The sequence below is a fragment of the Neopelma chrysocephalum genome, unplaced genomic scaffold (genome assembly GCF_003984885.1).
Source record: "Neopelma chrysocephalum unplaced genomic scaffold, ASM398488v2 Primary Assembly neopelma1_66, whole genome shotgun sequence".
Classification (NCBI taxonomy): domain Eukaryota; kingdom Metazoa; phylum Chordata; class Aves; order Passeriformes; family Pipridae; genus Neopelma; species Neopelma chrysocephalum.
The window spans coordinates 6,342,640-6,370,056 of NW_020897725.1; the positions used below are offsets into that span (position 1 = coordinate 6,342,640).

The following is a 27,417-nucleotide window of genomic DNA, read 5'->3' on the forward strand; positions in this document are numbered from 1 at the left end:
GGGGAGGCGGCGGCGGAGTGGCGGCGGCTGCCCTCAGAGCCCCGGACCCAGCGGGGCTGCCTCACGAACCCTGCTCGTTACATCTCTTGTTCAGGTACCTGTAAGCCCACCTGTAAGGCTTCTCAGCGCCAGCTCTAGCAGCTCAGCGGAGTAACACAAACGAGATTTTGCTCGTCTTTCCCATTTTTCCGCCCCTTGCCTCAGAGTGTTGCGGTGTTGCATCAGCTAGTTTTAGGTTTAAGTATGCTTTGCCTGCATATAGCGTTTGTGTCCTTTCTAATTAATTGCAGGTATTGTGCCTGATCCATACGGAACAGTTATTTTAAAAAAATAATAAATAAACATGTTCAGAACACAGTTCATGTCTTGAGGGAACGGAGGATGCTTTAAAACCCCAGGTTTGGTTTTAAACCTCACTTGGCTTTACTGGTACATGTACCATCCACGGGTGTCAGTCCACAATCCTTTGCTGCTTTGTCAAAACATTGTATTCAAATTGTATTAGATTTTGTAATTAGGCTGCAAAGAACCTAAATAACCACAAGGGACCATATTATATGCCCGGCTCATTACATGCCTGGCTCATTTAACACTAAGGTAAGCAACTTCTGGAGGCACTCAAAATATATTGCTGTATCTTCAGCTCTTTAATGCCAAAGTTACCAGACTTCTGGATGTCCATCCAGCTGGTTTCTTCAGCCAGGGCGGGTCTGCTGCCTTCTTGGAGGGAGGCAAATGGAAAACTTTAACTTCACATGAAAAGCAGAGTTTTTTCCCCAGTTCCACTGCTGCAGATGGATTATATAGTATAAAGGCAAAGATCTCATGATAAACAGAGGTGTCTTATCCAGACTATGTTTCAGTATTATGGGTATTTACATAAAGTATGTGTACTGTAGAGAGGGAGCAGAAAGTGAGTGCAGAAATGCAGAAAATAAGTCATAAAGGCCTGGATATATGATGTTATATTTCTCACCCTGCCAGTGAAATACTGGAGATAGATGAGCGTTAGCTACTATTTCCAGTTCAATGTGTTTTTGCCATGCCCCTAATAGAGCCTGCTTCTGAGAGGAGAGATTTTGTACAGTTCTGTCTCTCTTTCTTCCAGTGCATACTCCTCATACAGAGTCACCAAGCCTTTGATGGTGCTCAGAACTGTGCTTATCTTCCCAGGCACTTTATTGAAAAAGTGGTATCTTCTGCTACTCTTCAGGGGCACTGTGGCTGTGAGTAGTAGTTTTCAATCCCAGAGATCTGTAATAACAGAGTTCACAGAACTGTTCAAAGATGCTGTTAAAATCTTGGTAATCGGATTGCTTTTTCAATAAAAATGCATCGCTTCCATGCACAAAGGCAGGGCATGCAATGGGACTACCAAACACCTGAAAAAACACACCTAAAAAATAGGGGAAAAACAAACTTTACAGAGGCCCAACCTTTGATACCTCAATTTGACATATTTCTGATTGTTTGTATTATATATTATATTTGATTTTACATTCACACAGCTGCATTGCACCTGACTACAAAGACAAAGCAAAGAAGGAACACTAGTGCCTGGCAAGAAAGGAGACTTTCTCTCTTTCCTCCCACAGAGCCCATGCCAGCCACACTGTACAGCCATTGCAAACTTGACTGCATTTGGATTATTCTTGGGGTGTTTTGATGTGACTCAAAACACAGCAGGTGTTTTCAGACACTAAAAGGCAACGAACAGGGATTTTCTTATGTAGCCTTTTGGCATTTGATGTGTAGGAGTATCAACTGTATAGAGAGGTGCAAGGACATGATTTAAGTAGACATGATATAATACTATTATGAAAATAAAAGTCATTACTTGTGTATCAAGGTAGAGATCAGGGTGTACCAGACTGTAAACCCTTCTGTGGGCAACACCTGTGGCTTATGCTTTTCCAAGCCTTTAAACTGCATTGAACAAATTGGAATGAAAATATAATTGGAGGGACTATTCTGCAAGGACAGGAAATGAACTAAATAACCTAATAGTTTTCTCCATAGTTCTTTGTTGGAACTTTTATTTTGTGAAAAAGTGAAATTGAAGCCATTGGCTAAACTGACACTTTAATTAATCAGACTGTCTATTTAGCTCTGTTCAGGAGGTGGTGTAGAGTAACTTTCATTAGTCCCTGACACTCCAGCAGAGCTTGAGAACCTGCTGAAATACATATTTCTCACAATCTTCTGAAAAATGCAGAAGCTTCCCTTTATTTTCTCAAGTTTTTTGCTGATAGGTTGATTTCCTCCTAATGTGATTTGTTTTATGAGTGACTAACCTAATAAAGCTGGTTTAAACACCAACTGACAGGGCTAGGAGGAAATTGTTCAAGATGTTACACAGAAAATTTGGCAATGTTCAGCCCTAAAAGCTGGAAGAAAGTTTATGTAGAAATAAGCAGAAAAATGCCAACCATCTAGAAGAGAATTTCTACAAGGCCTTTTAGGGACTGCAGAGCTGAGAGACAAATCTTTTTGTGGAGATTGGCAGGAAACACTTTGCAGCCATCATCCCATATAAATATTGGGTGTACATTTAATACCTATATTCTTATGTGTTAGAGCAGTAGAATATTATTCATTATGAACTTTTTATTAAGGGAATAGTGTGATTTCTCTGCCCAGTGCAAAGGTAGGTATTGATAGCTAAGGCAGGAGCAAGATTTAAAGGTTGATAATTGTTTGATACCATAAATTGCAACTTTGCACAGTTTATGTTTTACCAGTTAAGTACTATATTTTTATATTAAGTACTTTATTTTGACCTATGCTGGTCAAAATTTGTAGCAGACTTGAAGATTGTCCCAGAGAGGCAGGGACAAGCTACTTCTCTTTTGCCTCATGTTTCTGAAAAAAAAGTGACCCTTCTGATCCTGCTAGCCTAACTAGGGGCTGACCCTACAATTGTTTGTGTGCTGGCAGGTGGAGGAATCCATAGAGCATTCTCTGTGGAAACACAATGCTCACTCTAAAAAGGAGCCCTGGAATATATTCACCACCTGCTAAAATTCAAAATTCTATCTACAGTCTAAAATATGAATATAAGACAAAATGAGGAGGTTAAATTATCATTATTTATTGAAATAAAACAAAAATGAGTAAGATCTTGTCATTTAGGAATAAAATAAGAGCTTACAGTAATCTTAGAATCATAGTCATAGAATGATAGAATGGTTTAGGGTGAAGGAACCTTAAAGATCATCTCATTCCAAGCCCATTGCCATGAGCAGAGATGCCATTCACTAAGGCCCCATCCAACCTGACCTTGAACACTTTCAGGGATGGGGCATCCACAGCTTCTCTGGGCAACCTGTTCCCACGCCCGACCACCCTCTGAGAAAAGAACTTCTTCCTAATATCTCATCTAAATCTCTCCTCTTTTAGTTTAAAACCACTCCCCCTTGTCTTGTCACAATCTGCCTGTGTAAAAAGTCGCTCTCCCATCTTGGGAAGTTGTAGGAGACCGAGTACAAACAGAGGATCTTTCTGACCATCACCATTTCCCTCCTTGTGTAGCTTTGTAACATCATATGCATTATTATATTGATAAACACTTATAAATTATTTCAAGACAGTTTTTGGCCTAGGACTCTACTGGCTTTGGTGGGGACAGAGTTAAAGTTCTTCACAGTAGCTGGCATGGGGCTGTGTTTGAGATTTGTGCTGAAAACAGTGTTGATAACACAGGGATGTTTTAGTTGTTGCTGAGCAGTGCTTACACAGCGTCAAGGCCTTTTCTGCTGCTCATCTTGCTCGTGTAAATCATTCCATGTTTTTAACATTCAGGAAGCAGACAGGCACATTGTGTGGTTTAAACAAAGATGGGGATCATGGCAGACAATCGCTGAAGTAAACTCCCTCTGGAGCACTATGCCTGAAAGGGATCATATGTTTTTTGGCATTATAAATATGGGGTTATCAATTACCAGATGTGAAGTCACAGGTTTTCTGTCTTTCAGGGTAAATGCTTTTACAATATTGTATCCAGCTACAGTGAGCTCAGTCTGACATAAATTGCATGGAGCTCAAAAAAGGCTGTGAGAGTTATTAAAGGTGTGGAAAAATGCTTGTTAGTAAGAGACTCCAAAGATCAATTTATTCTCTTTATTAACTGGAAGTTTGTGAGTTTAACATAAACACAGTCTCTAAGTAACTTGATTTATAAAAGAGCATTTTCAGCACACAACAAAATTATACAGCCATCAATGTATATCAATGTATGGCAATTTTGATAAGGAAAGTAGGCAGAATCAGAGTACTATACAAAATTTTAGCAGGGAAAATAATTAAAAAGTGGAACAACTTTCTAAAGGTTATTTTTTTAAAAGGTGGGATCTGTTTCATAGAATAATTAAGTTCAGTCTTAGGTTAGACAAGCTCTTAGCTCTTCTTTAGACTTAGAAGAACCAAAAGTAGGTGTTTACTGTAATTCCTCCCACGTTTATAATATATGGATGCACAAGATTTCTTCAAATGACTCCTGAAATTCTTCACACTAAACATGATGGAAATCTTTGCCCTTTGTTCTCCAGTATTTGTGTTCTACTTGGAAAAGAGTAAAGATCAGTACATCCTTTGAGTTATAAAAAATGATTGTGTTAATAAATTGGATAAAGTAAGAGGCCTGAACTGTTCTAGTGAACTGCATTAAAATGTATCAGGGGGAATGTATGAAAGAAGATAGATATTCCAAAGAGGGTAGGGCATGTCAGAGAAAAGCACTTATATACAGTTTACATTTATTAGGCCAACTTAGCAGTTTTCTATTATATCTCTCTCTCAAAAAAAGAAGTAGGTGGTCTGAAATTATCTTTGGGAATTTCCACTGTAAAGAGGGTCTCCCACATCAGTGTAGAGCTGAGACTGACATCAGGTGGTACTTGAACATCCTTCATCTAAGCACTGGGGTAGCATATCATGCCAAGGATATTGTACCTTTGCCTTTCCTTTGAAGCATTGAAGAAAGATAAAGGCCTCAAAGGTTAGAACGAGCTGGGTTAGGACCTTGGAGACATCCACCACTTTGTGGTGTAAAACGGATGAGATGACCTTTAGCAACCCCATCTTGCTGATCAGCGGTTCCCTTATGCCTTATAGCACATTGCCATCACCGTTATCCCTGCTGCCCCTTGATCCTGTTTACCTCTATTGAGCAAAGCTAATTAGTCACAGGAGATAAGAGTGAAATACCATCAAAAGGGCAGCCCAAGCTGTTGTTTAGCCTGTTTACACATTCAGTGAAAGAGGTCATGAACAAGAGCTTTGTTACTTCTCACCAGAGGTTTTCAGGCAGTTTGTCATCATAGTTTCCTTTGTCTTCTTTGTTTTTCCTCTTCATCAGTTGCTTTTCTCTTTCTCACTTTCTGTTTAGGAGTCTACCCTGTTAACATATTCAGCCTGGCTGTATCCAATCTATTACTTTAGATGGGCCCATGGCTGCTTTTTGGAGGCTTTCCCCAGTCCATTGTTGCTACTTGCTGGTCCCCTCTTATTCCAGAAGTAACCATAACAGGTTAAATAGCTTGTGCTGAGGTCCTCAGTACAAGATTTTTGATCTCTGTTTACTAATTTCTTGATAATTACAGAATCACAGAATATGCTGAGTTGGAAGGACCCACAAGGATCATGGAGTCCATCATATCCCTTCCAGTCCTGTGTCCAAGTCATTTATGAAGATGCTGAAGAGCACAGGGCCCAAGATGGAGCCCTGTGGAACCCCACTAGTGACAGATTCCCAGTCTGATGTTACCTCAGTCACTATTACCCTCTGTGCTTGACCCGTGAGCCAATTGCTCACCCACAGCATGATGTGTTTATCCAGCTGTGGGCTGGACATTTTGTCCAGAAGGATCCTGTGAGAGGCAGTGTGGAGACCTTTACTGAAATCCAAAAAGATTACATCAGCTGGCTTCCCTTGATCACCTAGGTGGGTTACCTTGTCATAAAAGGAAATCAGGTTGGATAAGCAGGACTTTCCCCTCACGAAGCCCTGCTGGCTGTGACCAATGACAGCATTGCCTTTCAGGTGTTTTTCAATACCTCCCAGAATAATCTTTTCCATAACTTTATCAGGCACTGATGTGAGACTGACAGGCCTGTAGTTTCCGGGGTCCTCCTTCTTGCAAATCAGGACAATGTTCACCAGCTTCCAGTCAGCTGGGACTTCTCTGGATTCCCAAGGTCGCTCCAAAATCATCAAGAGAGGTTTTGCAATGGCATTAACCAGTTCTTTTAGGATTCTGGGATGAATCCCATCAGGCCCCATAGATTTGTAGGAATCCAGCTGGAGCAGAAGATCCTCCACATTTTCAGGATCAACTGGGAGTTGATCATTCTCACAGTCATGGTCCTCCAGCTCAGGGCACTGTTGCTCTTTGAAGCTGCCTTGTTATACAAAAGCAAATCTGATTATACACCATGATAATGTGATGGGTCCTCTCGATACTTGTAAAATTTCGTAGCCTCAAACCATCTTTGAAAATTCCATTTTAAAAATCACATTATGAGTTCTGTGAATACAAATTAGGATGCCATTCAATTAACTGATTCTAACACATAGATAGTTTTCAAGAAGGAAACAAACAGGTGTGAGCTGCCAAAAAAAATCCAACATGTTACTGTGAAATTATTTGTATCATCATTGTCTGGAAGCTTGAGAGTCATCTAAACAAATGAACAACCTGTTTTCTGAATGGGGTCAAATGTGTATGTCCCCTCAAATTAAAAAAGAAATTACCAATGCTCAGAATAGATTAGAATCCACATTTAGAACTTTCCTATTGAATAGCTGCTGTGCAGATTTAACTGCAGGAGTAATTCATTCTGACAGTGGCAATGAATTTTTAATTACTATTTATTTAAATTTCAGAATGCTTGCACTGTTCCAGTGAGATCTTCAAAAGTTCTATTGCATACAATATTTATTTAATTGTTTATAGAGTATATATAAATATAAATAGGGATATGTACAATCACAGAAAGATGAAAAAAAGGAGCAGAAACAGGTGGTGTTTAAGATCCCGATGATAGTTTACACTAGTATTTCATTCAGCAATGGGAAGAAAAAGCTACAGGCAGTTCATAATAACTACAGAGATATAATCATCTTGCAAGTGTGCAAGTGACTGTCAGATGCTAAATCCACCATCACACCGAATGGTGGTTTTTAACATGTTTTTATGTCGTTGTGGTTTTGTTTTTAAGTAACTGCTTAATTTCTATATGGATGAACGAAGATAAAAATTTCGAAAGTCTTGATTCCTCTTTCCTTTAGCAAAAAGAAAATAACTTCATAAGAATAAGAGTTACAAGGTAGAAAACTTTTATAGTTTTTATAGTAACTGGCCATTCACAGAAAAGAATGTGTGTTATGCCTGCATGACTGACTCCTGTGCAGGTAAATAATGATGAGTAACTCCAGCTGACTGTTTCTAATATTGTATTCAACCTGCTATCTAATTGGATATGAGAGGAGGCAAAGGGTTTGTTTGTAAAGAGAAACTCCTTCACCACCAGAAAACCGGCTGCAAATGCAAAATAAACCTGTGATGAGCAAAAGCCACTGCTTTGCAATGGCTCAGTCCATACTGCAGCCTGAGCTCCTTCCTGAACATCATTTTGTATCAAACTAGAAACAATCTTAATAGTCATGTGTAGCTGTCTGGATACAGAGACAGAGCCTGATGTGCTGCTTCACTGTCACTGAAGGTTCACTGCTACGCCTGAGAGTATTTGCTGTACCTGGTGGGTAAACAGAGCAGTATCACCTGGAGTGAGGTTGAAGCCTTGCCTTGGCTCTAATTCCAAAGGACCCAGTGAAGCTGATATTCAGCTGTTACAGGCAAGGAATGACTGTTGCACATATTTTATAATATTAGCATGTGTTCTGCAAAAGTTAGTATCTGTTATGTTTTAGTATTTTAGGTGATAATTGTAACAATTTTTAGTATATTTTTAAAATAAACAAAAGAAGGAACATGGTTTTCTTCCCAAACTTTGGATATACCAGCCTTGTCCAGGAGACCTGAACAGCTGACAGATGGAAATCTCCTCCTAATCTCACAGGCAAGGGCAGAAAACTGTCAGTATTCACTGTAGCAAAGTATAAGATTCTGGGCAGTGTATCTTGGCTCCATTCCCTGTATTCTCTTGATGTCCTCACCTCTTTTTCCCCTGTTGCTGGGAGTGCTACTATAAAACAAGATGCAGGGTATGGAATCTGTCCTGTGCGGGCCCTTAAGAAAATGCTCTGAGAGAAAGAAGAGTCAGAACAAAGTATGACACTTAGCAGAATGGTTATGAAAATTAAATGTGAAAAGGTTGGAAAGGAGAATGAACACTATGAGTCAGGAGTGAAGCCAAACGTCATGAGCCTCTTTCTATGGAGAGGAGGTTATTCCATACTTACCTGATGTGGGTTTCTTATATTCATGCAAAGGTCAGATAGCAATCATTGTCAGAGGTGAGATTTGTGAACTAGAGGGACAACAGGCTGCATCAACAGTGTCAGAACCAGTGTTTCTGGTCTCTCTCGCATCCTAAGCCATTTCTTTGGAAGATGTTAGAGTGGATACACAAGCAAATAGTCCTGTTAATAAAGGAGAAGTGTTGCCACTCCACTTGTGTATACTTGTCTATATCTCACTTGTAAAATCCAAGGAGTTACCTTGCTTTTAAAGAGTTTATATTTCATTTTAATTTTTCCACATCTTGGTCACCCATGGAAGAATGTAGTCTGAATACACTGACCCGTGTTCTCTCAGACAGAGCAGTGCCATTTTTGAGGGTGGCTGAATTGTTCATTGCTCTGATCTTTTTAAATAAAACAACAGATCAACCTTGAGTCTATTAATTACCAAAACCACAGGCCATTATCCTACTCTTGTTTTTCTCTTTTGCTTTCAGTCTACAGCACAGACCCTTAGAGTTAACTTCTTTACAAATAGGGGATGAATAAATGTACAAAATGGGGGGGAGGAGGCTTACAAGGTGTTCAAATCACTGAAAGTATGTTTATTGATTTATTGACCTGTTTTCCTCAGGTACTTAAATGCCATACAGGAATTCTTTTCAAAAAGATTTTTCTGTGAAAATAAATAACAGATGGGGATGGAATAAATTGCCTTTATAGGGATTTGTGTGTTACACAGATATTTGTATTTGATAAACAAACAGAGGGTTTGAGCCAAACTTTTAGGTGCCTGGAGGTAAAGAGGCTCAGTGGAGTTATGACACTTCTATCACCCAATGTAATGCTCCATAACCATTCAGTTTATAGCCTTGCTTTAGCAGCAAAATGAATCGCAAGTTTATATTTCTATTTTTATTTGTTTGTTTATTCCACTGTCTTTTTATATGCTTGCACAACTACAAGAGATAAAGATATTAAGTTAAAAATCTTTGCCCCTAACAATGCTCCTCAACATCTAAGACTGCTTGCCCGTAGCAAGGACAGAGTCTGTCCTGCCTGGTTTCTTTACAACTGTGTAATCCAAGAAGCTATTGATTTTATTTTATCACTCTACTTCAGTATTGCCCAGACCTCAGTGATCTCTGCCAGGCATTGGCCTCTTGCTGCTTCTTGGAAGTTTGCCTTCTACTCCCTGGAGCCTACGTGGTCTGGAGCAGCAACATAAACTTTTACAGTTTTGACCCTGTGCCACCCGTGTATATTTCGTACCAGTGTCCTGCTGATCTGCAGTTTCCCTCCTGGGCTTTACTGCCTGAACTTCAGTTTTCCGTGGACTATAAAGAGAGAGTAGAGCAACCAGCTCAGATTTAGACATATAACTTTTCAGATATCCATGATGTCATTTACAGTGTAGGTTTCTGTGTGTAGGCATCTGGCCTTCCAGTATAGACAGGGAGGGATACAGACACCTCTGGAAGGCAATTTATTTGGCTTAGCTTAGAGGACTGTCCAGTGATGACTTTAACCACCCTCTACTTGTGCCTGGTTGTCAGCACAGACTGCAAAGTGAACTGGGAATGACTATGACTTAAATGCTTAACTTCCAGATTCATAAACCTTAGCAGATGAGGCTTACTCAAAACTACCTTTAAAGCCCAGATGCACTACCTTATCCTCAGATGCCGCTTTACTTCTACTTACTCTGCTTTTATCAGTGCAATTCCTGGGTAGATTTTAAACCTACTCTGGTCAGCAGTGCTTGCTCTCCAGCAGGAAATAAACCCAAAGGACAACAGGACATGAGGTCAGTGCGAGGAATCTCAGCTGGTCTAGTGATTGGTGCAGAACAAGGGATCCTACATCTTCTACCAGACATGTGTCAGAAGGTAAATCCCACAGTCCAGACTAACTTCATCCATATTTATCCCATTGTTTTATACTCTTTACTCTCAAATTAATCCAGCATATAAACTAGTCTCACCAGTAAAAATTATTATCTGAAGAACAACTGATATTTTTCTCAATACTATGTATTTTGGGCAGAAAAAAGCCCCAAAACTAATAGGCCTTTGCATATGAACTGCAACTGACAGAGAAACAACTACTTTTCTAGAAGTTGCTAGTCATGATGCACCAGAGGAGCTATTTGTTGATACCAGGCATTGTTATTTTCTGTTGTATTGCCAGTCACAAATGTAATTTTTAAGTGGTTTACAAAATTACTCCTTGTGGAGGGTTTCAAAGCACATTGTGCTTGACAAATGCAGGTGGTAATGGAGACACGATGTTAAGGACTGGAGGCAAATGTTCATCTGTAGACATATTAGGGATATGGTGTTCTCCAGAGAAGCAGCCTCCAAACTGGAGATTGCAATGCCAGTTAGAAATACAAGTGGAATCATGAGCAGAAGTTTTGCTCTTGGCATTGCTACAAGCCAAATAAATGATCAGTGACATAGCAGTGGTAATACCAGCCACTGCAACACAGTTTTTCCAGATTTCTGTCTCTCCCATACGCAAGTTAATTTTGTTATTATATGAGGAGAAAGAACCAACTCCTCAATATCTGTGACAAAAAGTGCACCGTGTGTTCACTTGTGTTCATTGTGTCTACTAATTCTTCCTCTTTGCAATTCTATAAGCTTACTCTACTCTCTTTTAAATAAATACTTCCCAAGGCACAGAAACAAAGGAACTGGATATTTGAAACTTGGCTGTTTAGCATGGCACATAACCCATAAAACCAGGATGTGAGATGACTTTTTTACAATATGCAATCTGAGGTCTAGTAATAAACAAGACCATTTTTTATTAAATAGACCGTGTATATCAGATACCACAAAATGGGTGTGAAGAATTTTGGATTCCCAATGGTGATTGCCTTTAGTTTTCCACAGCACAGAAAGTTGTAGTTGTTGCTTCTCTGGCTGGGTAGTTTCATTACCAAAGAGTGCTTGGCCAGAGACATCTATAAATACAGACAGTGGATTTTGGAGATAGAGTACAAGAAAAGCAATTTGTTAACACATCTGTAAACTGGGAATAGCTTCAGAGAATTAGCATCAAAATAGTTCTATTGTTTTTTATGCCAGTTCTGTCTCGTTTCCCACATAGCTATAGCTCTTGCTTACATGCACTATAAGGAAGACATTGGACACTTTAAAATGAGCCTACAGACTGCACCTAAGTCTGTAGAGATTTCCTTACAAATTTGTACTGCTTCGTCTTTACAAAATACCTTTTAGGTTATGTTCCCTTTTTATTATTCTTGGGGAGTTTGGGGCTCGTAAAGTACATTCTGTCAGTGTTTTCAAGGTTTTTCTCACAATTACAATGATGAGAAACTTACATAAAATGACCAAAAAAAAATAAAGACTGTTGTATAAACTCAAAAGCTCCTCTCTACTGTCATCATGAGAATCATTAAAACTATTAATGATTGCCCAGACTGGAGTTTTACTAAATGGCAGGGAGACCTTGAAACAGCTTGCTTTTAGGTTTGCTTAGTGTTACAGTCCTCATCAACTTAAATGCCATTAGGGGGATTCTCAGCACATCTGAATATCAGATAGCAGCTGAGACACTGGAAATTTAGGTGTATGTGTACTCTAATTTACATTTAATGTAAATGTAAAGCTCAGAGGTACTTACAGAGTCACCTGGTGCCATGTGCCAATTTTGACTTTACAACTCTATTTGTTGTTTATAGTCAAATAAATTAAGCTTTCTACAAGTGCTTTGAACAAACTATGCCAGATTTCCAAACTGTGTAGATAATTAAACTTTCCATCTTAATAGATTTCTGTGTCCATTTGCTGTAAAATACAGATCTAGGACAGATCTAATGAAATCTCCATGGGCTTTTTCGAGAGGTCTGTGCAACTGAAGCATAACCAGCCATGATTATCCAGAAATTTGCGTTTTCTCATACAGATTATGAAATATGCCTAAAATATGTTACAGAACTCGTTTTGAATTCTACTTGTGCATGCACTTTACCTCTGGGTGTGTTCTGTCTTGTTTTGGAAGATCTGAATGAAACTTCTCTTTGTCCATCGTATTCTCAGGAAATTATCAGGAAGGGAATTGCTCAATAGCAGACTTAGCAATCAAAGAACTTGGCTCAGTATATGGAAAGATATTCTGTACGGATTCAGTTACACAGAAGTATAAAATTAATGCCAAATGGGTAAAAAGGCTGAAGTATGGGACAACATAAACACATTCATGAGTGTGTAATACTTAATCATCTGTGTGGATTAAATTACAAGCACTGTTTTTTGTATTTGTGTTACTGGTTCAAAATCTCTGCAGAGGTCTGATTGCTGCAGCAGCTGCAATGTTGTGAGGGAATAAGGGAATAAGGCCCTGAACCGAAGAGCTTAGTGCCACAAAAGTCTGGCACTGATCATCCTGTCAATAACCTTGATACCAAACTACTATGAAATGGTAGAATACACAGCAATCAAAAAGTCACAGGTAAATTTTTCTCCTGCTATTCTGGTAACACATTCATATAGCAATTTATATTTCCAAAGGGGCAGATAAAAACCAGTGAATTAATTCTTTCTAGAAGGAGGTGCTTTCACTTTATTTTACAAGCAGTGAAAACACCTAACAATGAATCACTGATTTAAGACCTGCCCAGTCTCATGCACTGCATGTGAGACTTACTCATTTGATTCCCTTTTCACCATCCTATGCTGTGATACTTCCAGGTCGGGAGCTTCCTGTGCAGCCGCATCTGCTCACTCCTGCTCCCTGATCCCAGCTGGGTGCTGTGGTCTGTTTGCCAGCTGCATCTGGGAGCTCTTTACCAGCTGCAGCTGCTGTGTAGGGGCAGCCCTCCCAGAAGCCAAAGCGCTCAGCTGTAGATTTGCATCACGATGTGTGATGCAGGCTACCTTGTTGTGTGATCGGACACATGGGCATGTAGCCCAGACTGGGACAAGCTAATCTTGCTTTTACAGCCACTGAAGTCCCACTGCAGGTCATGTGCCAAGCAGCCTGAATTGGCTTGAAAGGCTTCTAAAAATGGCTTATAAGGCACTAAAGCTTTGTCTACACAATATCCCCAACTGAGTTTAAAATTGAGAAAGCATCTGCCCAGTGTGCAGTAGGTTTTAGAAAACTAATAGTAGCAATTACATCTACCATGAGATCTCAGCTTTGCCATCATTCTATACAGAGTTCTCTAGAGGCCACCACCTCTCTTTAGCAACAAACAGAGATGTTAAGCACAAACGTACAGTATCTCGTTTTGATCAACTCACAGTCTTTTCTACCATCCTTAGAGAGGGTCAGATTTGTTCTGGCCACACAGACATTCTCTGCTCATGCTAAATGAGGTCTCATTAGCAAGGTGATCTCTACCTCTTTGCTGAAATCACCCCTCTCAGCTGGTTATTTAATTTAGATCTAAAGCTCATCTCCTGGCAGACACCCAACTAAACTCAGTGGGGCTTTCCTCAAACCTGGGGCAGCACAGCTCCTTGTGAAGCTGATGAAGGGCAGCTCTAGCATGCAGAGCCTAGCAAGGGAAAGCAGAGCTTTGGGTAAAGGGTGACAGAGAACAATATGATTTAATAATTTCATTCATTTTTAGGGTCCTTATGGTTTCCATTGGGGAGTATACACAATAAATCCCATACAAGACAGATACAGGCAAAGGAGGAGCAACTTCTGTAAGTGGTCTTCAGTACAGGAAAATCACGATCTTAAAAGCTGTCAACCCTGTCCAAAGAAAATATGTATTCACATATAAACACAATAATACAACGCAAATAAAACACAAATAAAAAGGGTGCAACGTGCCTTACAGTGACACACAAAGACAGGTCTTTTGATGAAAGTTTGGAAATTCCCCTCTTCCCCATTTACTTTACCTGATATATGTTATGCCTGTGATAATAATGGAGATTTTGGGACGACGAACAAGTGCTCTTCACTCTAATAGAGATTTTCCACTGGGTTATTTTTATGTAGTCATGTGATGGTGATTTGTAGACCATGAAGTTTGGAAGATCATATCCTCAACAGATGTGGGAGAAATCTACATTATTTTACAAGGAGCAAATGCTTGTGCATGTTGATATTGCTAAAGGAGCTAAAAGAGTGAAAGCTCAAAACTGTCTGTAAAATTATCCCAAATTCATCTGTTCCTGCTATATAACTCCATCTTGCATCTGTAAATGATAGGGAAACTTTTTTCTGAAACCTCTGAAGTTCATGAATGAAGATAATTATCTCTCCTTGACACGCAAGAAGATTCTTTCACTGACTGTCTTTAGGCAACTGCATAAACACAGTGTTTGAACTCAGCATCTTTCTTAACAGTCTTGTCCCCTCACTTTTTTTATCTGTGACTAATGGTATCACTGTTCTTCCTCCCACCCACACTTTCTAAACTGGGTGTCATTTGTTTCTTCCTTTTTTGGAGCACTTCCTTTTCACCATCATCTTCATTAATATAACATTTCTCATTCCCAACTTCACAACCTTGCAGGAAGCTCCATTAGCTTCCTTTCCCCGTTCTTCCTACATTCACTGACTTTGCCAATTACTTTGTGTCTTTTCATTCCCACAATTCAAGCCTCAGTATTGCACCTAAAGAAGCAACCCCACCAGCACACCAGGGCTTTTCTCGGATGACCCACTCCACTGACACTTGTGACCTGCAGCATCAAGAGAAACAGCTGGATTTAGAAATATCTTTTGGCTTGCCTGCATGGTCAGCCAGACACATGTGCGGGCAATAATATGTAAACTGGTGGTTTATGTGGCTACAAATATTTTAGGAACAGCAAATCACCCTTGAATTATATTGATGTTGTGCTTAACATTTCATGTTATTTTTGTCAGTTCTGGAGGAGGAAAGATGGTGAGGGGGAGTGAAACCTACTGTCAATATTTTTCCTGTGAAGGTTCCTGGTACCTTTGCCATTAACTGTCTTCGAACATTCTTAATTTTGCTGTGTATTGTAGGCTGAAAGGAATGGTATACCTTTATGAAGATTTGGTTAATTATTATGAAACTCGGAAGCTTTTGTACTGTGGGGAGGGATTCAAACTTGCTGCCCTCTAAATTTCCTTGCTCTGAATATATTCTAATGTTGGACTGTCTTTGCCAAATTTATTTTGTATTCTCTCATCAGAATCAGGAAGATCCCACTAAAATGCAGTTTTTCAGGCTTAGTTTTTGATGATATGAAGATATTCATTAATACCTCAGCTGAATTCAAACCCAGAAGACAAATTTTGGTTATATGTGAAAATGAGACTGTTCAGTTTTGTCATAGTTCCTGTTAGTTTTTAGGACACCCTTGTGGAGAAAGAAGAAAGCAGTTTTCTCAGCTTTTGCTCTGGACATTCAGTTTTAGAGATTCTAAACTGGTGGAATGTTTTCCTGCTTGTCTGACAGAAATATCCCATACTAAATTAATTTACTCTAAATATCTTCTATTATCTGCCATGAAGCTTGTTTTAAAGTCAGTGATATCATATTAGCAACTCATATAGTTTAAAAACAAAAAATGTGGGATTTTATGCAAATTTATTCTTACTACTTGAAGTGGTTTAAGTAGTTTTTCTTTAAGTAGGAATATGGTACATTAGACAGGATAATATCTGTGGCACAGATGAAGCTGCCAGGTGATCCTCTGTAAAAATTTTATTCACGGTTAAGATCAGCCACATGTTACAGCGAAGAATGATCAACCTCTTTTGTTCAGTCATCTCAGGAGGCTGAGGCTGTTGCATACAATTACTTCTGTTGTGATGCTGGATGGGCAGTGGAAATACAGGATCAAGGAGGATTCCAGCCAGAGGTCTTTCAGACCTCAGGCCCAGCCTGCAGTAGCTGAGATAAAGAGCCTGGGCAAGGACTAAGAAGATGCAGAAGCTTGTGTGGGGCATATCTAAAGCTGACCAGTGCAGACTGATGACTCCACTCTTCAGAAGCCACAGACCAGTGTGGACACAGCTAATGACACAACTCAGGTCTGCTTCTATCACCAGCCTCCAAAGCCCAAACAGCTGGTGCAGCTGCAGGTCACTGTGCCACAGAGCTCTGCTGCCACTTGGGAGCCACTGGGCATGTTCCACGGCCTTGGCTTTATTTTAAAAGCAAGTAAAGCCTCAGCAGGGGTTTGGTTTTCTCTCATGTCAACAAGCCTCAGCCAACTTAGTTTTTGCAAAACCTGACAAGTTAACGAAGATGATGTGCGAGAGGCATTAGAACCACAGGTTATCCTGAGTTGGAAGTGACCCACAAGGATCATTGAGTCCAACTCCTGACCCTGCACAGGACAGCCCCAAGAATCACACTATGGGCCCAAGACAATTGTCCAAACGCTTCTTGAACTCTTGTCAGGTTTGAAGCTATGACCATTTCCATGGGGAGCCTGTTCCAGTGCTCAGCCACCCTCTGGGTGAAGAACCTTTTCCTAATATCCAACCTAAACCTCCCCTGACACAGATCTGTGTGCAGCCATTACACTGGTCTGGAGAAGAGGAGGAAGGCTCTGAAGGCTCGTGTTCATCAAGTGACATGGAACCACACTGCACCATCAAGAGTCAGAGCTGCAGCTGCAACCCTCCCATCCTCCCCCAGGAGAACAACCTTGTCAGAGCTGGCTCCAGCAGGCAAAACAAGTGGTAGCAATGCAGGGAGACATTAATACAAAATCCTTCTCCGGTGAATTTAGTTGCAAAATTCTCATTACTTCAAGGGACTAAGATGTCATACATTGCACTCAGCTATGGGAGCATTCTTAAAATGATTAGGAGAAGCTAAGCATTTGCTTTCAATAGCCCATTATGGGATAAATTAATTCTAAAAATCTGCTGGCTCCCATCTCTTGCTGCAACTGCTTGCTTAAGCTAATCTTCCAGTTTTACGTAAGTGAAGATTGAAGAGGATGGTAAAAAGCAGCTAATAGCTAAGGAAGGAGGTTTTCTTTCTCTTCCTGGTTACAGTTCAGCTTATTTTGTTACCTTATTTATCATCTCTAATGATGTCTAAGCACACATGGAAGTGGGGGACATTTAGGAACAGCAAATTGGTCCTTGCTCCAACCACCTCTGTGTACATGGTTGCAGAGGTGATAATGTGTCCCAGAACGGGAATTTAGTGGACTTGTCTGGTGGAATATTACTTTTTGGGGACAGAAAAATGAGAACAAGAGGTTTCATAGGGTTAATTGCTTAAATAATGTGAAAAGTAGATGAGTTTGAAAACAGGCTGAATGAGAAATTGTGCAGTCAAAGTGAGTAAATGACTCACTTTGCTTCTCTCACATCATAGTGAAAAGCTGCCAGGTATGTGGTGCTAAAAAGTAACAGTATATTGAACTTTGCAGGGGCTGATTAAAGGCAAACCCAGCCCTGTGGAACACAGCATTTACTGTTGTATTCTGAGTTCTTGCACACAGAGTGTTTGGTTGAGCAGAGAACAAATTCATACTTATCCTGTGCAGATACTTAGTGTATTTACCACATAAAGCAGACATCTTTCTGGGAAATGAAGGGTAAAATATCTCTCCGCATAAATCACTGGGAATTTTTCTTTCAACTTCAGTGAAGCAATCCAAAGACATTAGGAGATGAAGAAAATTAGCATAATCAGCTCATGTTGTTTAATCCCCCTAGTCCAACCCAGGAATGTTCTCTATGTGCTACTGGTTAACACTTTTATCCCAGCCAGGTTTAGATGACCTGTAATTCCCTGCTCCACTGGCTGTTGTAACTGTCAGAGAGCTCACAATGTGTATCTTGGATTTCATTGAAGTTTGCATGTATTGCACTCCATATATTTTAAAAGTGTAGTTATATTAAGTGTAATGGAGAAAGAGCACACGGAAATATGGGAGCTACAGAGGAAAATGCTTTCAAATCTGATTGTTTTATATGGTATAATGCATGTATATTTTTAATTCCTTCCTTTAAAAGAGCTGTTAAGATTTGATAGTGACTGGAATGATGACCAGGATGGGTGTCAGTGGTGGATGACAGACTGCAGAACACAACAGGAGAAGGAGGACTTGTAGTAGGAGATTTTTCAGAAAACGAAGGAATCTGTTGAAAGCTGTGGAATTTCCATTGGACAGCATGAGCACTGAAGGCTCAGAACTACCACAGGTAAGAAAATCATCTTCTCTTAAGCACATATTTCTGTCTCACTTAAGTAATGCTTGTCATCTGTCTCTATGATGTTTATATTAGAAACATAAAGTCCTGTCAGGCTTAATTTCAAACAAAAGAGCTCTAAATCCTATCCCTCAGTTCAGTCAATTTTCATTGACTGAGGTGAGATCACCCCCAGGAAGCTTCCATCTGAAATGAACTGAATGTGCACTGATTGCAGACCGTGCAGTGCATGCCACAGTATTGCTAGAATTTATACAAATTGCTGTTATTAATGAAATGCCTGCTGTTACAGTAGAAGAAACAAGGCTGTAGTTCTTACCATTTTCTCCCAAGAGCTGAAGAAAAACATTTAGATTTAGACACCTCTGCTTGATTTTTGTGTCATTAAACAGAAATAATGCCAGCTCTGTAGAAACCTTCCTCATTTCATGGACTCAGTTGGTTTCCTTAATTCCACTGAGCTCAACAATCTGACAATAGCTGATAATTTGTCCTTATGGCTAAATGTTATTCCATTATATAAATTATGGATGTTATTCCAATACGCAAAATCTAAAAGATGAAAAGGTAAAAACAGTGTATTATGCCAGTTGCTGAGACAAAAATCTTGACAGAAATGGAATATTGATTAAATCTGGCAACATAACTAGGTGGGAACAGGAATGGGTGGTTTAAAATGCTCTAAGAATGCTGAACAAAGATGAAATGATACCAACACTATAGGTGATCCCTGTATAACAGACTTTGGGCAATGGCTACAATTACTTTGTATTTTCTAGAGATTAATTTGGGTTTGGAATATGCAAAGTTCATAAACACACATACCTAGGAATCATTTTCCAGTGGCACATTTCTAATTCTTACAGCTGTTGTCTCTCCAACACAAGAAGAAAAACATTCCTGTCATGACAGCTGCTCTTCTTAAACAGGCTTAAAGGGAAAAAAAAATGCAAACAAAGTGCTGCAAGAGAGAGAATAATAATAGGATGGGCCACTCAGCCCTGGATAGTCAGATGCATTACTCCGAAATCTGTTCTACTAAGCTTTTTTCATGGCTTTCTCCTCCCTCCCACCATCACCACAGGCATGTGTGGTTAAGAGTATGAGCCAGTCAGACCATGTTTTTTTCATGTGAAGAGCCTCACCAAAAGGTATTAATGGGGGTTTTCAGGGTTGGGGCTGGGTTTATTTCAATATTTTGCTTTTGTTAAAAAGTCCAATCCTGACTCCCACGACATAATGGAAAAGCTACTGAAGCTGTTAGATCCTACAGTTACAGTCTTTACCATATGTGAACTGCAAGTTTTTGGGACATTGATTATGAAAAACAGTGTAGACAAGTTTTCAAAGGATGTCCACCACTGTTAAATGAGGTGGATCTGTCCTTACCCCTGTTTCTGGCGTGTGATTCCCATCTGCTTCCTCAGACCAGCAGTTGCAATCATGTGTTCAAGGGGTAAAGTAAATCAGGAAAGTAATCTTGGAGCCAGTGTGGGGGAGAAGGATGCTCAGTCCATAGTCTGGTTCACCGTGTAGCCACACAGTAGCTACATGAACTCCATGCTGGGATGAAGGGAGGCCAAGGATAAAATAAGGAACCACCCATTTCACCAGCAGCAAAGAATTCCATTGGTTCAAACAGATCAAGAAAGTTTACCCAGATAGACTGACCCAAATCTTGCTAAAGCCAGTGTAAGCCCTCCACATTATCTCTTCCTGGAAGGATTTCAGAGGTGGTTGAGCAGAGAGAGCGTGACTCATACAGCAGCACTGGGACACCCTGGCCAAAACACCTGGGAATAGTAGGAGGGGGTGTTCAGGAGCCAAAGCTGCTCCTGGAATCATCCGTCACAACTTTGAAAAGGTTTCTCACAGCATTGAGTAGCAGGAAGTGAATCCTGCTTAACAAGGCTCTGTGTAGGGGCCAAAAATTTGGCTCTCAGAAAGGAGAACACAGTATAAATAAATCCTTTTGTAGGAATTGTCATGCCAGACTGGGGAAAACTGAGGGTGCAATTCCAGGAATATTTCTTCAAAAGCAGTCCTGGCACATGGCTTGTGTGTAAACACTGAGCTGGACAGAGGAAATGCCCCAGCCAGGAGAAGGAAAATATTTTTTTCCTTCCACATTTTTTTCCAGCAGGATGCCTTTTCCAATTCAATGCACCATGCAACAATGCTGTGCACTTAAATAGATTAGAATAGAACAGAACAGAGCATGTCATGATGGCACAATACATAAGTTAGAAACACTTCATCATTTACTATATAGATATTAATTATGAATGTTCAGTAAACCAACACAGTGATGCAAGGTATTAAAATCAGTATTCATAGCTATTTCTCTACTATGCTATTAGAAAACCCCTCAATGGTGAAATTTCCACAAATCACTAGGAAGCTCAGCACTGTGCTGAACCACCTTTGGAGATGGAAAGCTTTCTGTAATACCTAATTGAATAATCCTTTTCTGGATATTATGTCATCTGTTTTTTTCCTGCTGTCAAAGGTAATGCAGAAAATGTGATCCCTACTGTGCACTTTTTCCTCAAAAAAATCAACTTGTATATGAATATGTTTTGGTTTGAAGGCTGCAATGCTTATAACTAAAAGAAATAAATCTTTCCTTAAACGAAGTAATGGAGATGAGGGGGTAATGCCTTCTTCCTTGGCAGGAATATTTGAAACTTCTTGTAAAGCTGCTGTATTTTCAAATAAGCAGAAGAAATTTATCTTTCCTGTATCATTTCCTCACACACTTTTGACTAGTGATATATCTAAAATTTCTGTTTCATTCCTCATTTGTGACATTCCTGGCTGCTCAGAATATGCATATGGAAATCAGGTTAATAAAAGTGTTAGCCATAATGGGAATGCATGGGAAAAAAACCCTTTCCCCTTTTTGTGGTATGTTCTATTTTGTTTGCATGAGCCTTCTTTCCAAAAAATTCTTTCCCATTCCTTAGCTCCACTGCAAGCAAAGTCATAGAACCATAGAGTCATTAAGGTTGCAAAAGACCTCTAAGATCATTGAGTCCAACTGCGTCCAAAGTGATTGGAGTGTTTGGGCAGCATTAATGTTTGAGCCCACCCTGTGCAATGATGGAAAACAGAACCTTTTACAGGGGACCCATTCTCTGTCTGGTCGGTAAGTGAATGTAGCCCTCATGACCTGGTCCAACGATTCCAATTCAAGCATCAGGAATACTCAAACTGCTCATTCTGTGCCACTGCTCACAGCCACCACAGTGGCTTAGTGTGTGCAGGATGCAAGTGAAATGTTGTCTGAGGCCCCCAAATCCAACCCCAAAACAGTTCACAGCAGTGGGAAATGTTTTGTGCCTTTGAATCTCCTGTTGAAAATGTACATCTACAATTAATCAAATTAATCATCTGTGACAGCGCAGCCAGATCAGAGCGATACAGGTCTGACCACAAAATCTTTGAGAAATGTCTAATAATTGCCCCATCTCTTCACAACTCTGTCCTTTGCTCCCTATTACAGCTGCCATTACAAAATGTAATTAAGTTCAAGATCTCAGCCCCGACCCTTAGGGGAACCAGTGACCTGTGCCCAGGATGTCTGAAAGATCAGTTAAAGCCTACAAATGAAAATCACTGCCAGCAATTCAGCTCCCTACTACAGCAGAGTACTTTACTAAACAACTACAGGAAGGCTCCTTGGTCTAGAAAGTCACACTTGCAGCCCTGGTCCAGAACTATGACACGATCTCCCATAAGTTCAGAAATATTATGAGCATCGTGACATTTTCCCCTAAGGAATATGTGTATTCCTTCAGCTTAGTCTTCTCTATGAATGCAGAGTATTTCCACACTGGGGAATGGCAGGTAAGTGATAGGAACTTCGTAGAAACTGAATGTTCAGCCCCTATTGGAAGCAGGTACTTTGCTTTCTTAAATCTGCACTTCCAGCCAACTCAAAAAATGAGTTGAGAAACTAAGAGCTTTATCCAGTTACCGATGGCTGAAACACCAGGCAGAATTATTTTACTTCTAAGAAAGTAAAAGGACTGCTTGCCATTCTGGAAAGGATTCAGGAATTGCCAGTCTTTGGTAGCTGAAAGGGAGAAGTGTCAGGCTGTAAAGCAGTATCTAAATTCACTGCATGCCAGTCCGTTCCCCTCCCTGTGCCAAAGGTATGGAAGGCAAGAAGGAAATAGTAGCAGAGCAAAGCAAATAATTAACAGCAGATTGTAATTTGCTGTCATTTCACAAGGCAAGAAAAGACATCTCCTGCCCTTTGTGAGAGAGGATGGTGGGTCAGAAAGCCGAGAGCTGGGAGGAGATGCTGGGTACTGTTCATGGGGGATTTCTCTGTGTCTGTTTCAGAACTGCTCTTACACAGCCAGACACCAAATGTGGGGGCAGCACAGGTGCAAGGATGGCACTGTGTTGTGTCACTCAGGATCATATCCCACATAAGTGATGCCAGTGGGGTCAGAGGGTTTTGCCTCCTGAGCACTTCCTCCCTCCCCATGTGCAGATGCAGCTGTAAGTTACTGCAGGTTTTTCCTCTTTTGTTGTCTTACAGTTCAACCATTACAGGGATCATGTAAATAATGTTAACGTTTCTAGTCTTGACTGTGAATTATTTGATTCTTACAACACCAGAACGCCTGTCTGCCTGGCACACTTCCTTTTTCCCACAAAACACGCTTGCCATCTTCTGGCCAAGACACCAAGCATCACAATGCTGGCTGGAAATACACTTTCAAGTGTCTGTACTGCAGGGGCTTTTTCAGTTGTTAACACAATCAACCAAACAAACAGGCTGAAATTAAATTTTGCTTTGGGATATGAAGTTCCCCTATCACAGACGAGTTTATCTTCCAAGCTGTGCAAAACTTCTCTCTTTGATTCATAAGGATGTGCATGAGTTTTTTCTTTGATCTTCATACCTGTAAATATATTGAGAGTTTTATTTATTCAAAGTCTAAAGGAGTTAATATTATTATGCTGCTTTTACATTTAAATCACAAGTTTCGGTGGCTTTTATGGGAAACTAGTGTTGATCAAAACTGGAATTACAGTTTTCATGAATATTTATTAAACACCAACATTACAGTGGAAGGTGGGGCTGAGCAGAGTTTGTGCGGATCAGGTTCGAGCACAAATATTTGATATGGCTGTAATCAAAGCCAGTGGTAGATTTTGATATCACCTTGATATCCTCTTCAACTAGGGAGGATCTTCCAGGAAGATCACATTTTCTGCCATGGCAGGTCTAGTTTCCAGTGTAATTCTGCATTCTCTCTCCTTTTGTCTCCCACATGTTGTCTGTGAACATATATCTCCCAGATCAGCTCTTCTGAAGACTAAAATCATCTTGAGAAGTGTGTTGTTTCAGATAAAAACAGAAAATCATTCTTTCCCATTTGGGACTATATGCAGAAGACAAGGGAACCAGGGGCAGGATTGTCCTGTATGTGACTTCAGAAAATAGAGCTTTTCCACTGCAATTTTTTCTGCCAAGGCTTTGTACTGACACTGGAGTTCAGGGAGACTGGGAATTACAGTGCGAACCTCAAGACTGGAAATGCTGAACATCGTTCTACTGAGAAGCAGAGGCAGGCTCTGGCAGGCTCGGTAGTGACAGGAAGACTGGTGTTTCCACAGATGGGATTTCCTCTACGAGGCAGGGTTTCTCAGGAAGACCACGTTTTCTGCTAGTGGTATATCTAGTTTCCAGTAAAATTCTGATTCTCTCCACTTTTGTCTTTCACAAAACAAGTAGCACAAATGGTAAAAATTAATGTTGAGCCCCAAGTTGAAGGAATTTGCCTTGCCTTTTGTTATTTCACTTTGTAACTCAGGGGTTCTACAATTACAATCCAAATGTTACTAAATATCTGAGAGAAAGAGTCCCGCAAAGCCTTTGCTGTGCATATATTGAATTAGAATAGCCAGATCTTTCCTTTCAGTGGTACAAACTCCCTGCATACAGCCACCCATCACCTCATAAGGGGAAAAAAGTTGAGTATAATCAATTTTCATTAGCTATAAAAAACGGCATATAGGGCAAGGCTCTATATGTACAGCTGCTATTTAATTTGTCATTTCAATGGGAAAAATTTTCATTAATGAGGTTAAAAATTAACACTGGATCTGCATTTTATTTCTTACCTTTACAGCTGTCTAACACAAAGCATGGCTGAGGTCAGAGAAGCTGCTCTGATGGTAGCATGTGCTATTCCATGTGCTCCACACAAAATATCACAATCATTTGCATTTCTCCCTCTCAATCAGGCACACCATTTCTGAGCTGCTGTCTGGTAATTGAAAAAATGAGCTGCACCAGCTGTCAGGGTGTTCCAGCTTCCCACCTGTTTTAGCAGACACGTTTTTCTTTGAAAAAATAGCTCTTAAACTTCTATTATAAGAAGTAATAGCTAAGAACAGCTTCAGAGCAGAAACTAATATTCAAATGCAGAGAAATAAAGAATATCAATTCCTAGGACAAATTTCTAGCATCTGATCAGAGATACTTTTAATGTATTTTACTACTTTAACATTCTAGAATTGTTTTTACTGAGTATGTAACTTATAGTAAAGCTTGCTGTCTTTTCTACTATGGATTAATAACAGGATTAGGGGGACTGGGAAAACTGCTAAGAAAGGGGATGATACCCAACAGGCAAGTACATAATACTGCCTGTCTCAAGCAATATGCACTCAAACACTAAAAAACCATGGCAAGAGATGAAGGGATACATGGCAATAATGAAATAAAGGATCTTTATTCATTCTTTCTTTTTGCTTGCTTAGTTATGTCTTCAAATCAGGGCTGGAGTACACAGTCAGCAGCTCTGGAAAAGAAGGTGAACCTCTGCAGCAGGAGCCACAACATGTGTGTGTGGTGACTTATGGAAGACAGACATTTCTCCATGTAGCGCTTGGAAAACAAAAGAACAACAACAGTGGAGGTGAAGGATCAGGGAGGAGCAATCTGAAGTGGTGCATTTCCCAAAGGCCCCAACACAGAGGGGGTCTGGAGCCGAGAAAGCCAGATGGGAATGCTGTCCTAAGCACAGTGCCTTGGGCAGGAGCTGGGCAAGGCCTGGCTGGCAACCCCATGGAGCTGTCCATGTCTGCCTCCCCACAGAGAAAAGGGGCTGTGGCAGATGTACATCCCTTCTGGAGCAGCAGAGATGTCAAGGAGGGGGCTGCAGTCCTTAGACATATTCCTTGTCTGTCTCTTTTCTTGTCTCCTTGTTAAGTGTGCTAGTCAGAGTTTGGAAATTGGACAAATATGCCAATGAGAATACAATTTATACTGTTAATTAACTAATACTGTTAATACAATTTGTTCTCTTATCTCCCCTTTTTTCCCAGAAGGCAAAAGCCAAAGGCTGTTTCTGCAGTTTTGAAGAAAATTGTAAAGCCCCATCCAACTTGGCCCTGAACACTTCAGGGATGGGGCATCCACAGCTTCTCTAGGCAACCTATTCCAGTGCCTCGCCATCCTCATGGTAGGGAATTTCTTCCTAATATGTAGTCTAAACCTACTCTCTTTTAGTTTGAATCTGTTCCTCCTTGCCCTGTCACTACAGGCCCTTGTAAAAAGTTTCTCTCGGTCTTTCTTGTAGGCTCTGTTCAGGTAATGGAAGGCTGCAATTAGGTCACCTCGAAGCCTTCTCTTCTCTAGGATGAAGAATCCCAATTCTTTCATCTTTTCCTCATAGCAGAGGTGCTCCATCCCTCTAATCACCTTGGTGGCCTCCTCTGGACTCGCTCAGAGAGGTCTATGTCCTTTCTGTGCTGGGGACCCCAGAGCTGGATGCAGTGCTCATATGTTACAGACATTGACACTTCATGCAGATGAGAAATCAAAATCAATCTTTCACACAAACAAGTGTAAAACAATTTCTTTTGCTAAATGTTTACTTTAAGTAAATTGCTTTCTGCTTTCTTATCACCTTTTAAGAAATGCTATCCAAACCCATGGCATTTAGCTGTAAAGAAGGAATAAACCCCAAACTCAGTACAATAACTAATCTTAAACACACTAATTTTTATATGGAAATTCTTAATATATTCAATAGGTCCCTGTGTCAATAACAATATTTACAGGTTTCACCTTACCTTTTCAAATGTAACCTTGATTTGCTTTCTTTCTCTTCAGAAGGAAGAGATGGATATAAACTATTTTTGTGTAAAGACTACTGGTGTCTTTAATTATAATATTAAAAATAGTCGCATGAGTGCAAATCATTTCTATTGAACATTAAGCAGCAATACCTTGGTCTTTCAATGTTTTGCCAGTACCACTTTGGAAGGGCCACACAGAAAAGTCTGTCTATGACAAACTTGTTCAACGTAGGAGAGTCTGTGCATCTTTCTGCATGAGCTGGCACTTCTCTCTCCTCGCAGAGCACAGGCTGACAACGCCAGGACGCTGCTGCAGGCAGGGCTGATGGCACAGACTGTTCTCCACAGCAGGCAATGAGCAGCTTCACCCAGGCACAGCTGGGTGCTGAATCCACCACAGCCTACACTAATAAAACATTGATAAATTTGGCTTTTAAAAAATGCAGATTGGTTTCTTCTATGCTGGAATATCATCCTAGGAGAAGAAAATCCACATGAGGTTCCTTTCATGAGTCTTTGTTTTATGTTTCAGTCCAAAACACACACGTCCTTAGTGATTGTAATGAAAAAGCTGTTACAACAAAATGTAAGATATACTGTACAGAGCTTTATTCTTATATAGGGAATGAAAAATGGTATCAGAGAATCAACCGCAAAAGGTATCTGGGAAGGAGAAATGAAACTTGGAAATAGCTAATGGATTGCTACAGTTATTGCAAACTAAAATGCATTTTGAC

General features: G+C 40.2%; 1 long non-coding RNA gene across 1 annotated transcript; it reads left to right on the forward strand.

Annotated features, from left to right (window-relative positions):
* On the forward strand, positions 1-25,467 carry LOC113968198. Its single transcript, XR_003534413.1, has 3 exons — positions 1-94; positions 18,374-18,562; positions 25,358-25,467. It is a non-coding gene; the product is annotated as an uncharacterized LOC113968198 (long non-coding RNA).
* Positions 25,468-27,417: the final 1,950 nt, after the last annotated feature.